Source organism: Monodelphis domestica, chromosome 8 (genome assembly GCF_027887165.1).
Source record: "Monodelphis domestica isolate mMonDom1 chromosome 8, mMonDom1.pri, whole genome shotgun sequence".
NCBI lineage: Eukaryota > Metazoa > Chordata > Mammalia > Didelphimorphia > Didelphidae > Monodelphis > Monodelphis domestica.
This window is the reverse complement of record NC_077234.1, coordinates 230305009-230318273: the sequence shown is the minus strand read 5'-3', so window position 1 is coordinate 230318273 and position 13265 is coordinate 230305009. Positions and strand designations below refer to the sequence as shown.

The 13265-nt window shown below is 35.6% G+C and overlaps 1 protein-coding gene across 3 annotated transcripts in view; it reads left to right on the top strand.

Moving 5' to 3' along the window:
• Positions 1 to 13265, top strand: part of ARHGAP6 (Rho GTPase activating protein 6) — a 675128-nt gene that overhangs the window by 518254 nt on the left and 143609 nt on the right. Inside the window, exon 1 of one of the 3 annotated variants that reach the window (XM_056808176.1) lies at positions 10016 to 10633. The exons of the other annotated variants lie outside the window; for them this stretch is intronic. The gene's annotated coding sequence lies outside the window, so the exon portion shown is untranslated. Of the gene's footprint in view, positions 1 to 10015; positions 10634 to 13265 lie in introns of those variants that run through there. 3 annotated transcript variants of the gene reach the window in all.

Genomic DNA, 13265 nt, shown 5'->3' with positions numbered 1-13265 from the left:
AATAGTTCTAGATTGTTCTCCAGAATGGTTGGGCAAGTTTACTACTTCATTTATAGTTTTTTAATGTACCTATTTCCCTCCATTCCATCCAGTATTTATCATTTATGATACATGTGAGGTGATAACTCAGAGCTATTTTAATTTATATTTTCTAATCACTTGTGTGTTAGAACATTTCTTTCATATGACTATAGATAGCTTTGATTTATTCTGAAAATTTTTGGTTCATATCCTTTAGCCATTTAAAATTGGGAAATAGCCCTTATTTTTTTTTACAAATGTGACTTAATTTTCTACATATTTTGGAAATGAGGCCTTTATTGAAAAACTTGCTATAAATTTTTTGATATTACTTCATTGTCCATGGTATCTTTCAGCAAAATGTAGTTTTTGGGATTATCTCTTTTTTTTTTTAATTTATAAACCCTTACCTTCTGTCTTGGAGTCAATACTGTGTATTGGCTCCAAGGCAGAAGAGTGTTAAGGGCTAGGCAATGGGGGTCAAGTGACTTGCCCAGGATCACACAGCTAGGAAGTGGCTGAGGCCAGATTTGAACCTAGGAACTCCCATCTTTAGGCCTGGTTCTCAATCCACTGAGCTACCCAGCTGCCCCTAGGGATTGTCTCTTTTAATTAGGTCTCTTGTATACAACATATTGCTGGATTCTGTTTTGTAATCCATTTTGTTATTCACTTCCATTGTATGAGTTGGTTCATCCCATTAACATTCAGTTATGAGTACTACCTGTGTATCTCCCTCCATCTTCTTTTCTTCTGTTTATTCTTATCTCTCAATTTTGTTTCTTTCCCTATTCAAAAGTCTGCTTTCCCTTTTATCATCCCTTTATATATCTTATCCCTCTCTCTTCTTATTCCCCTATTGTGTAAGATATTTTTATACCCAATTGTGTGTATACATATTCTTCCCTCTTTGAACCAATTCAAATGAAATTGATGTTCAAGTATTGCCTTCCACTTCTCTCATTTTCCCCTCCAATATGAAATCCTTTCCTTGCACGCTTCTTTTATGTGAGAAAAAAATTCCCCCATTCTACCCTTTTCTTTCCCTTTCCCCCAGTGCATACTTTTTTCTCACTGTCCATTTTTTTGAGCTCATAGCAACATAATCAACTTGCATCCATACCCTCTGTCTATGTAGATTCCTTGTAACTGCCTTAAATAATGAAAGAGTTCTTAGGAATTACTTGTATCATCTTTCCATACAGGAATGTAAACAATTCAACTTTATTGAATCCCTCATAATTATTCTTTCATGTTTACCTTTTTCTATTAAATGGTGGTGTTTTTATCAGGAATCCTTGGAAGTTCTCTATTTCATCAAATTTCCATATTTTCCCCTGAATGATTGTACACAGTTTTTCTGGACAGACTATCCTTGCTTATAATCCTAGCTCCTTTTCCTTCTGGAATATCATATTCTAAACCTCCTTCTCCTTTAACTTGGAAGCTGCTAAATCTTATAGGATCTTGGACTATAGTTCCATGATATTTGAATTGTTTCTTTGTGACTTCTTGCAATAGTTTTTCCTTGTACTGAGAGTTCTGGAATTTGGCTATAATATTCTTGGGAGTTTTCATTTGTGATCTCTTTCAGGAGATGACTGAGGGATTCTTTCAATTTCAACCACTGGATCTAAGATATTGGGTCAGTTTTCTTTGATGATTTCTTGAAATATGATATCTATGTTCTTCCTTTGATTATGGCTTTCAGGTAATCTAAAATTTTTTTTAATTATCTCTCATTCATCTATTTTCACTGTTAGGTGTTTCCAATGACATATTCAAATCTTCTTTTAACTTTGTTCTATTGTTTCTTGAAATCTCATGGAGTCTTTAGCTTCCACTTGCTAAATGCCAATGTTTGTAAATTATTTTCTTCAGTTAGTTTTTGTACCTCTTTTTCCATATAGCCAATTCTATTGTTTAGAACCCTTTTTCTTCATTGAATTTTTGTGCCTATTTTACCATTAGAACAACTTTGTTTTTTAAAATGATATTTTCTTCATTATTTTGTGCCTCTTTTACCAATCTGTTAGTTCTTTTCCCATAATTTTCTTGCATTACTTTCATTTCTCTTCCCATTTTCCTCTATTACTCTTCTCTAAGACAAGAATTCTTGCTGGCTTTTAGTGCAAATAGCATTTTTCTTTGAGGCTTGTCTGTAGCTATTTTCATTGTTATCTTCTGAGTTTGTCTTATTCTTCCCTGACACCACAGTAGATTTTTATAATCAAGTTTTTGTTATTGTTGTTGTTTGCTCATTTTATCCAACCTATTTCTTTACTTTGAATTTTATGTTAAAGATGGACTCTATATACCTCAGGGTGGGGACGTACCATGCCAAGTTTTAGGCTATTTGTGCTAATCTTTTCAGGGCTAGTTCTTGGAGACTGTAAAACTTTCATTCTTCCAAGGTATGGTCATTGCTCTCCTGGTCTACACTCTGGTCTTTATCCAGAAAGGGCCACTGCTATCCTGCCAGTTCAAACATTAGAACTCCTCTTTGCCTTGAATCTGTGACCAGAACCCATGCTCCATTGTCATTGGTCACAAGTATTCTTCTCTGTTCCAGAATTGTGTGTGAATAATAAAGTTACAAATCAACTCCAAATGTACTTAATACCTTTTGTGATTGCTTTCTGATCTGTCATTCAACCCCCCTTAATACCTTTGGACTGAGAGTTCCAAAAGCTGCTGCTACTGATGTCCCTGCTATCTCCAAGGTCCACTGCTAATGTTCTTACCATTCTCTGAGACTGTGCCCACTCCAGTATCACAGACCTCTCCTATGGACTTCTTATATTTTTAGGAAAAATGGATCCTGCTAACCTGTTGTTGACTGCCGCTCCAAAATATGATTTGAAGCATTATTTTAAAGTTGTCTAGAGGAGAATGTTGAGAGAGCTGGGGGCTGATCTGTACCCTACTATCTTGGCTCTGCCTACATGTGAAATTAAAATTGGCAGTGTCTCAGATCTCAACTGAGAGCTTCTTCCCACACAATACTTGTGGCACAAGAGGAAAAAGAAACATTTCAAGTAGCAAAGGAAACAAAGATAATGGAGTGTAGGGGGTACAGTAACTGCTAGAATAGTGATGATGCTAAAGTCAGTTTGCTACACTAGATAGCATTGGATACCTGCCATAAGTTGGCCCACAACCTCAGCCATCCTGAGCCCTCTATTAAATATCATCTCATTCTGATTAATTTTGTTTCTAAAGTTGTTTCTATATAGATTGCCAAAAGTGTCTTGATTTCTCCCCATCTAGCTTCCTTAAAAGCTCAGCTCAATGGCCCCCTCCTACATGGTGACTCTCCTAACTTCCCCAGTTATTAGTACTCCCTGTTTCCTACCCTCATGAATTTATAAACACAAGCACACACAGAGAAATGTTGTTTTTCTCAGCGTAATGGAAGCTTCCTGAGGCCATGGCCTATGTCTTTTTTTCCCCCTTTATATCACCTGACATATGGTCCCTTAATAAATGCTAGTTGATTAAGTGATAGATTTTCAGGGTTTTTTCTGTGAAACTGCTTTACTATAATGCTATCTGTATTTTGGAATACATTAATAAAGAAATTAAGTACTACATACATTTCAACTATTTCTTTCAACAACTCAAACTAGTTAAACTCCCCCCCACCTATTTTTTAAGGGGTTGGTGTTGGAATTCTGGGGCATAAGGATCATTTTCTCCCTGTACTAATAGAATGCATGAACAAACCTAGTAAAGTCTACTAAATGTGAGTCAGAGAAGAAAATTTGGCAGTTTTCAATTTGTACATAGGGAAGTACATAAACAAAATAAACCAATGATTGAGGGAGAAACAACGAGACCCAGGAGACAAGTTTTAAGCCCATAGATCCATGATCCATTGGGACTGATTTCGTGTTCTTCTCCATCCTGCAACTGTGACCTAGAATTGTGTATAGATAATAGAGTTGCCAATCAGTGTCAGCAACAACTAATGCCAACAGAAGGTTCCTTTGTAATCTCTTTTTGACCAATTGTCTGACCCCCCTTCCCATCTCTGGGCTGAGAGTTCTGCCATTAACTAGTAGATAATACCATAAGCAAGTTGTTCAACCTCCCCTGGCTTCAGTGTTTTTGTTGGTAAAATGAAGAGGCTGGATTAGGATTAGGATTAGATCAAAGATTCTTAACCCTTTTATTTTTATTTTTTTTGGTCACAGACCCCTTTGGCAGTCTGGTGAAATTTACTGATCTCTTCTCAGAATAATGTTTTTAAATGCATAAAATAAAATGCACAGAATTACAAAAGAAAACAAAAGTTAGAGAAAATAAAGATGCAATTATTTTCCCATCCAAGTTCAGAGGCTTCCTAAAATTTATCCACAAACCCTTTGGGGATTCATGGACCCTAGGTTAAGAACCCCTGGCCTAGAGAAAATCTGAAGTCCCTTCAAGGTCTAAGTAGACCATGATCTAATATATTTTCCTGTTGACCAAATTAAATTTTCAGCAGATTATATTTCCTTGGATGCCCTGTGGGCATCTCAAAATCAACATATCTAAAACAGAACTCATGTTTGTCCCTAAACTCACCCTGCCTCCTAACCTCCCTATTCCTGTCCTAGGCACTGCTGTCTTTTCATTTACTCAAGTTTGCAAGCCCAGAATCATTCTTAACTCTTTACTCTCCTCTACCTCTACCCCCAAAGATGTTCAACACCTTTCTGTGCCCACATTCCTGGCTTTCATTCAGGCTCCTGCACTAGCCTCTGAATGGATCACCCAATTCATCTTCCATTCAGGAAACTAGGTAATACAGCCTTTACTGGATTCCCAAGTCTCTGCCCAAGTCTTACCTCATATAATTGGACACTCTTTTTTTTTAACCCTTACCTTCTCTTAGTTCTAAAACAGAAGAAGAGTATAGACAATTGGAGTTAAGTGACTTGCTCAGGATCATACACAAGTAGCTATTCTTCATCTCCCAGTTGTCAGTAATCCCCATTTAAAAAAAAATTGTAGTTATCTGTGTATAAACCATTCCCCCTACTCCCACCCACCACCATCACTCCCCACTCTCCAAGAAAAATAAGCTCCTTAAAGTCAGGTACTGCTTTGTGTGTGTGTGGGGGGGGGGGGGGAGTGATGTTTCTTAATTCCTCAAGCTCCTAGCAAAATGCTTAACATATTTTTATTATGGTCATTCAGTTATTTCAGTTGTGATCACCTCTTTGTGACTCCATGGGGGTTTTCTTGGCAAAGACACTGTTTCCATTTCTTTCTCTGGATTATTTTGCAGATGAAGAAACTGAAGCAAAGAGGGTTAAATGACTTGCCCAGGGTCATACAGATAACGAATATCAAGGGCATATTTGGACTTAGATCTTCCTGACTCCAGTCCCAGTGCTCTAATCACTGAGCAACCTAATTGCCTCTTTGCCACATACAAGGCAAACTTAACAAATCTTTATTGATTGGCTGACTTTACAATAGAGAGATACTCAAATTTGGGTAGAGATTTTTGCACGTATAGCTTTGGTGGGAATAATATTTTTCAAAATGTTAAAATATAAATTAATGATTTTAATAACCCAAGAGAGAAGTGATTACCAAAATGGGATAGAATATGAAAAGAGGATAATTTCGTATTCCTCTATGAATTCTAACTTGTAACTGCCTTTGTTGTCCAGTAGTTTTAAATATTGAGTTTTTCTTCCATGTAAATAAGATATTCATCTAACCTCAGGGCTTGGTTTATTTCCTGCTGAATAGGAACTATCTGATTTTGGATTTGATTCTCCAGTCTCTGGCAAAGCTATTTAAGCATGTCAGTCCCTTTTAGATACTTTCCTCCTGTGGTTGGGTTTGCTGAAGTGAATCTACCAATAAAATACCTTAATAAGTGGTGGGGACACTGAAAAGAGTTTATCTGATAGCTGAACCACGTAGCTCATTATGTTTGTACCTAGGCTATACTTACATGCATAATATACATATGTGGATATATATTTGTCTTCTATATTTTTATCATTGAGCTTAAGGACTATAGAAATGAAGTAAGTAAAATTAATTTGACTCATTATAATAGCTAACATTTGTGTAGTTGTTGTTCTTGAGTTTTCAGTTATGTCTGACTCTTCATGAACCCATTTGGAATTTTCTTGACGAAGATACTGGAGTGATTTGCCATTTCCTTCTCCAGCTCATTTTACAGATAGGAACTGAGGCAGACAGAGGTTAAATGGGTTGGCCAGGATCACACAGCTACAAAGTGTTTGAGGTTAACTTTGAACTCAGATCTTTTTGACTCCAAATCCAAGACTCTCTCTGCCCACTTGGCTACCTAGCTAACTGTACCTCTCCGTAGGTGGTCTTCTGAAGATATACTATGCTTTTTCAGTTCTACAGTCTATCCATTTTAATTTAGTACAATAGTTCTGAATCTTTTCCACAGTGGTGAACTCCTTTTGTTTAAGTGAAACATTGGGAGAACTCATACTAAAATTCCCTAAAATTATATTTTATATACCTTAAACAATGTTAGTCTCATTTACACAAAACTTGGAAAATGTCAGCATTTCTTGCATTCCCAAACCACGATCTTCAAAGTGCTGGTGTTTTATCCTTGCGATAAATCTTGTGAGGAAAAAAAAAATTAAAGCTAGAAAATATTTCCCCTCTAAATTATTAAATGCAAAATTAGACATGCATCAAAGATATTTAGGTTCACAGAATTTAGAAAAAGAAAGACCTTAGAGGATGTATAATAGACACCTCTCAGAAATTGTATAGTTTGGGGGCAGCTGGGTGACTCAGTGGATTGAGAGCCAGGCCTAGAGATGGGAGGTCCTGGGTTCAAAACTGGCCTCAGACACTTCCCAGCTGTGTGACCCTGGGCAAATCACTTAGCCCCCATTGCCTAGCCCTTACTACTCTTCTGCCTTGGAGCCAATATATACAGTATTGACTCCAAGATAGAAGATAAGGGTTTAAAAAAAAAGAAATTGTATAGTTTGTTTTATAAATAAACCGATCCCCAGAAAAGTAAAATGACGTGTTCAAGGCCATATAGGTAGTAAAACCAGAACTTTCATTTGAACTCATATTTTCTGACTCAAAAATTCAGAGCTCTTTCTGCCACAACTTGTTGGTGAAGGATATATCCAAAAACAAATTAGGGTTAATATTTTTTAGTATTTTATTTGTTTATAAAATGATATTGCTATTTCAAAGAGATCAAAGATGTCTCTGTGTTTCAGTAGCTGTGAAGGTTTTGACCATGGCTATTTGGTTGAAATTAGTTTAAATTAATCTTGTAATGTCGAGCTCTGAACTCATTCACCCAGATTAATATTGGCAACCAGAAATGTATAAAGTTAAGTGTTTGATCACATGGCACATTGGAGGTGGAACTGATGTGAAGACTCAAATTTGGCAACAAATTAGAGATTCTCCACCTATGAAAGGCTAGGATGGTGATATTGATGAATGAGTAGTTGAGGGGGAAAAATTCTATCTGTCTGTCTATCTGTCTCCCTTTCCTGTCCTATTGTCACCCCTGCAGAGTTCTGTTGAGCAGAGTTGTTTCCATTTAATTAACTTCAATATATATTTATGTGTACAAATTATATATGCATATATATTTGTGCGTATGGGCTCACATTTGTGCATAATTCTTTTTTCAAGGTTATTTTGGTGAATTTCTTGGCCTGTTTTTTAGTAAAACTCACAAAGTTGATACTTAAGTCAAGGAAGAAAACATCGGAGGGAATTCCTTATCTTCACTTTTTGTTTATCTAGCTTAGACTCATCTGTCCAAAACATCCAAAGGACTCCCAGGAGGCACTTCTTTTCCATTTTTGCATATCCTCTAAGGACCTGACTTGGCACCATTTTTAAAACAGACGATGGGTTTCACAAGACTTAGTGAGGCTACAGTCTCCCACAGCTATTAATTTGAAGAAATTGTCCTGTTTATGGGAAATGTTATTTGACATTGCAGTATATTTTTAGGTCAGAATGCTTCAAAACTGATATGTATGGTTGTCATATTATAACATATCATGACTATTCTTGTACCTGTTTCCTACTTCTTTGCAAGCTTCTTGAGGGCAGCCACTATTTTATACTTTTATTTATTTATTTTTTTGCTTTTTGAAAATGATTAGAAATTGCCTTCATCCAACCTGTTAGCCATCAGGGTGTTGTTTTACCTTTTTATAGTTTGAGAGTTGCTTATTGTCTGAAACACCCATTTGACAAATAACGTTTTATTGTCTTGAGTTATTAGCCGCATAGATATATATACATAGATATATATACAACTGTATCTTCTGTCTCCAACTAGATTGCAAGTTCAATGAAGACATTAATTGTATCTTATCATGCCCTTTATTCCCCAGAGCCCTAAATGTAATACTTTACTTCAGAATAGGAATATAGTAGATAGTTATTAATTGGTTAATATTGAAACAAGAAGGTAAAGGCATTTAATTCCTTGACTGTTTGTGTTTATGAAATGAAAGTCATCAACCCTGTAAGAAAAGTTGTTTTTTTCCTTACTTATAAGATAAATAATCACATGTAAAGTCAGAATTGTGCATTAGGGGAAAAAAAATCTAGCTTATAGTAGGGAAACCTGGGTTCAAATATTTTTTTTCACATATACCCAAAGTGGCCAGTAACAAGACTCTGAACTTCCTTCAGCCTTATTTTTCTCATCTGTAAATATGGACAATATGCTTGTATTTCCTACCTCAAAGGATTTGTTGTAGGGCAAACAGAATATTAGTTGTTATCATTAGGGATTTTGAAAATATTGTTCTTGACTTTTATACCACCATCAATGGAGATCAGAAATCCCCTCCAACTTAACCAATTGTGTATGAAGTCTGTGATTAAAACATTCACCTACCCTCAACCAACCTGGTGGTGAGTCTTCCAAACTTAGTAAAGTTCTTCTCAAAGATGACAAACACATACGGTCCAACATTATTCTTCAGTGTACCACGAACACTCAAAGTAGGTCTCTAATAATGAAATATATTCGCTCTAATATGAACTTAAACTTAATAATGAGGCTGGGATGGAGAAGGTGGGAGTAGGAAAGAAAGAGCACTACATCATCAGAAGTCAAATGCTATCAATGAGAACTTCAAGGGACTATTCAGTACTTTGGATGTACTAGAACTTTGTGTATCCAATATGATTTGAAATAACTGCTGTGGTTAGGAAGTGAGTTCATAATACAGGGATTTTGTTTTTGTTTTTGTTGTTCCAATAGTATTTGCTATAACAGGATTTGACCTGAACTATTCTTTTAAACAAAATTGATTACATTCTGAGACTCATTAATGTTTAATTGGGTTTACTGTGGCAACACTATCTGATATCATTTGTTGTTTTTTTCATTCTTTCTTTATGTGAAACAAATGTAAAAGACTACAGCTGGAGAGCGTGGCTTATATCAAGTAACTATTAATCTCAATGATTTTATGTTTTAAATAATATTAGCTTCTTCAATGTCATATCAGTGGGCTTTTGCGGAATCATTTTTCTGTTTGCTTTATGAATGGTAATCACAATGACTCTTTTGTAAGGGGAGTTAGTTTAGGAAATGGAGAGAGAACTTTAAGTTCATATCAACTGGGAAACAAAGATGTCATTTAGACTTATTATTTGGTAACGTGCCATGTGGAGGGCGACTATGATCAACATCACTTCTTGTTCAGAGTTTGTAATCTGTCTTCTTGTTCTCTTCACTAGACTTCCCTCCTCCCCTTTAAACATAGCCATGTCATTATATTCACCCTGACCATGACAAACTCTGTTTAGGAAAGGAACTCCTTTTCAAGGATTGTTGTTCCATGAGGAACATACAATCCATCCCATGTGTTTGTGCTTCGATATAAAAGAGGTGGGGGAGGCATGTTGTTATTGTTCCTGTTTGGATTAATGATAGGAAAAATGGAGAGAATAGCTTTCAAATACAACTGGAAAATTGACTGAAAATCTCAAGACAGAGGAAATGTCAAATGTTCTTTACCATGCTCCGAGGGATTTTACCAGAGGCTTCCAACATTCTTTAACTGATTCCTAATAAGGAAAGTCAGCACAGTTAGAGGCTAGTTACTGTTAGTAGATGCATGTGGAAAAGAGATATTTTTTCCTCTATGGAGACAAGCCCTTCTGAGCTGCCCTTGTATTCCTGCAAAAACATCCCATTGAAATGAGGAGAGAATCTAGTTTCAATTTCTCTACATCCTTTCTCCCTCCTTCTCCTCCCTCCCTCCCTCCACCTCTCCTTCTCTGACAAACACACACACTCCCTCACTCAGTGACACAGCTAGCCACCTTTCTGAAGTGACAAGAGCCTCTCAGTGGTCAAGTGAAAAGATTCCGCCTTTTTTCCCCACTTTGGTCCCAAGATTCATGGTAGTGGAGGTCTCTGGCAGCACAAGGTATCGTGGGAGCCATAGCAGCTCCAGCTGGGCTTTTTCTCAGACACTTGATATGCAGTTTTAGGACAACTGCATTTTTCACCAAAAATATTAAAATCATCCTCAAGTTTCTACTTCAAGAATAACGTGATCCAAATAGAGAGAATAACAACGGTGCAGCTGAATTTAGTTCATGGGTAAGCAGCATGTGTGATGTACGTCACCTTTGTTTTTGTAAAAGATTCTGAAGGGGTGCCTGGGATGGACAGGTAACTTGTGGTTTTGATTAAACTCTTTGAGAGGAAGAGTAAGGGAAAAAATGTTTGCAGTTGGGATTGCTTAATTATCATGTATGGCTCGGTCAGGTCAGGATATCTAAGCAGCTTTTATTTTTAGACTGTTTTTATGTCAGCGTGGTAGCAGGCTGGAAATGAGCAAACTGTAGCAGACGAAGCAGGGGTGTGCATAATTGGCTTGATTGTTGCTAAAAGATTTTGATAAATGATGTTTTCCAGTCCAGGTTATGAACATGTTTATCTTACTTGATTTCATGGATACTATGAGTTCCTTTAGCTCTAGGTCAAAGAGTAGTAATTAGGACTGTTGGAAATAAACCAGGCATTACAAAATTACGAGGTGTATGTGCTCCCTTTTATAAAAGAGTCAAGCTTTAAATTTCTGGATTGTTTACTTTTAGATGAACTGTGTTTCCTTTTTTATTGATTAGTAATCTAAATAGTCAAGAGGTCTAGTTTCTAGCCTATTCTCTGCTTTGAATTACCTCTCAGTCCTTAGCCTCCTTGGACATCAGTTTCCCCTTTTGTAAAATGAGGTACTGTAACAGATGATTTCTAGGGCTGTGAATAACTCTGACCTATTTTTAATTTCACTCACCAGAAATCAATTGTAACGGGGAAGATAAAACCATCAGCTGTTGGTTTCTGTCATTAAGAAGCATGTAACTCTAGCAAATGTTTCTATTTTCTACAAGATCATGAATCTTATGGACCATTTTTTCCCTTCTGTCATCTAAAAAATAATGTATTGTTTAAGATGAAGAATTGGTTTAGAAGCCAGCCAGAGAATCTCTATTTAATCTTTTGGTACTTAGAAACAAAAGGTACTTACCTTCTTTGAGATTTTTCTCTGAGGTCTTTTTAGTCTGTTTTTGGTCTTCCTGACTTAGGTATCAGTATATTTGTTTCATAAAAAGGATTTGGTAGAACTCCTTCTTTGCTTATTTGCTAAATAGTTTGTATAGTATTGGGATTACTTGTTCTTTAAATGTTTGATAGAATTCATTTGTGAATCCATCTGGCCCTGAGGATTTTTCTTGGAGAGTTCATTGATGAATTGTTCAATTTCTTTTTCTGAGATGGGATTATTTAAGTATTCTATTTCCTTTTTTATTAATCAAGGCAATTTATATTTTTGTAAACATTCATCCATTTCACCTAGGTTGTCAGATTTATTATCATATAATTGGATGAAATAACTCCTAATATTTGCCTTAATTTCCTCTGAATTAGAAGTGAAATCACCTTTAACAATTTTGTTACTGGTACTTTGATTTTCTTCTTCCTTTTTAAAATCAAATTAACCAATACTTTATCTATTTTATTTATTTTTTTCATAGAACCAGTCTGGGGTCTTCTTACTGTGGACTTATACTTCTTTGAAAGCTTACTTGTAGCAAAAAAAAAAGTATATTAAACATATTTTCATAGTTTAAGGGTTATTCCTTTGACCTCTCAATATAGCTCAGCATTGAATTTGGTAGTATCTAGTTTTGTTGATTTTCTGTGGCCATGTATTAGAAGGCAGACCATTACCAGTGCCTCATTATTGATCTTTAGAAGTATCAGAACTTTATACGTGAATACTCTTATAGTCTCTAGCACTTATTTTTCTCTCTAATCTCCCAAAGCAAATTTTCCTAAATCCCTTCTTTTCTCTACTATTTCTGGCAGTTATGCCCATGAAGGCAAGAGTGGTCATATAGAAAAGGAACAGAATACATTACCTTTACCCTAGTCAGATTATTCTAATAGGGTTGACAGTTTATATTGTACTATAGTGCTAAGTTCTTGTGGGACTCCAAGTTCCACACTAAGAGTTCTTTTGAGTAAGATCAATATATAACAGATCAAAACAAAAGGAAATAGTCCACCCTGCTCTGTGATGTGATTGCCCAGCATTATTCCAGAATCTTTCCTATATTCCTATATATATCCTAAATCCTATAAAAAGATTTCTTTTAAAAAATCTGCATATAAAATGGTCTATTCTGGCTCTATTATTTATTCAATGACTATGAATCCATGACTTTAAGCTGTGAGTAGATTGAATCATCTATTGATTGTAAACTTCTATTAATTTGTAATATATGAAACACCAATAATGAACTATATTATATTTTCCTTGTTAGGATTTCCATGTTATCCCATTTGAACCAAAAAATTATTCAACAATTACTTGGCTTATTAATGCATATGTTATTAAGATAGATAATTTCACCTTTTGAATTATTCCTTCCATGATAACAGATTCCAATTACCATTTTACTTAGCAGATGGCTTTCCAGAGTTGCTATACTAAAAAAACCATCACTTTGAACCTAACCCAGAGAGGAACCTCCTCAAACAGGCTGCTTTTATCTCATTTCTACATCTAAGAATCCCCAATTACCTTCAAGATTCAGCTCAAATACTACCTTTTATATTATGACCTGATCTCCTGATTAGCGACTTCACTCAAAAAGATTATACTAGACTTCTTTTATGACTATTTTTATATGCCTATATATACATATGTATGTATACGTGTACT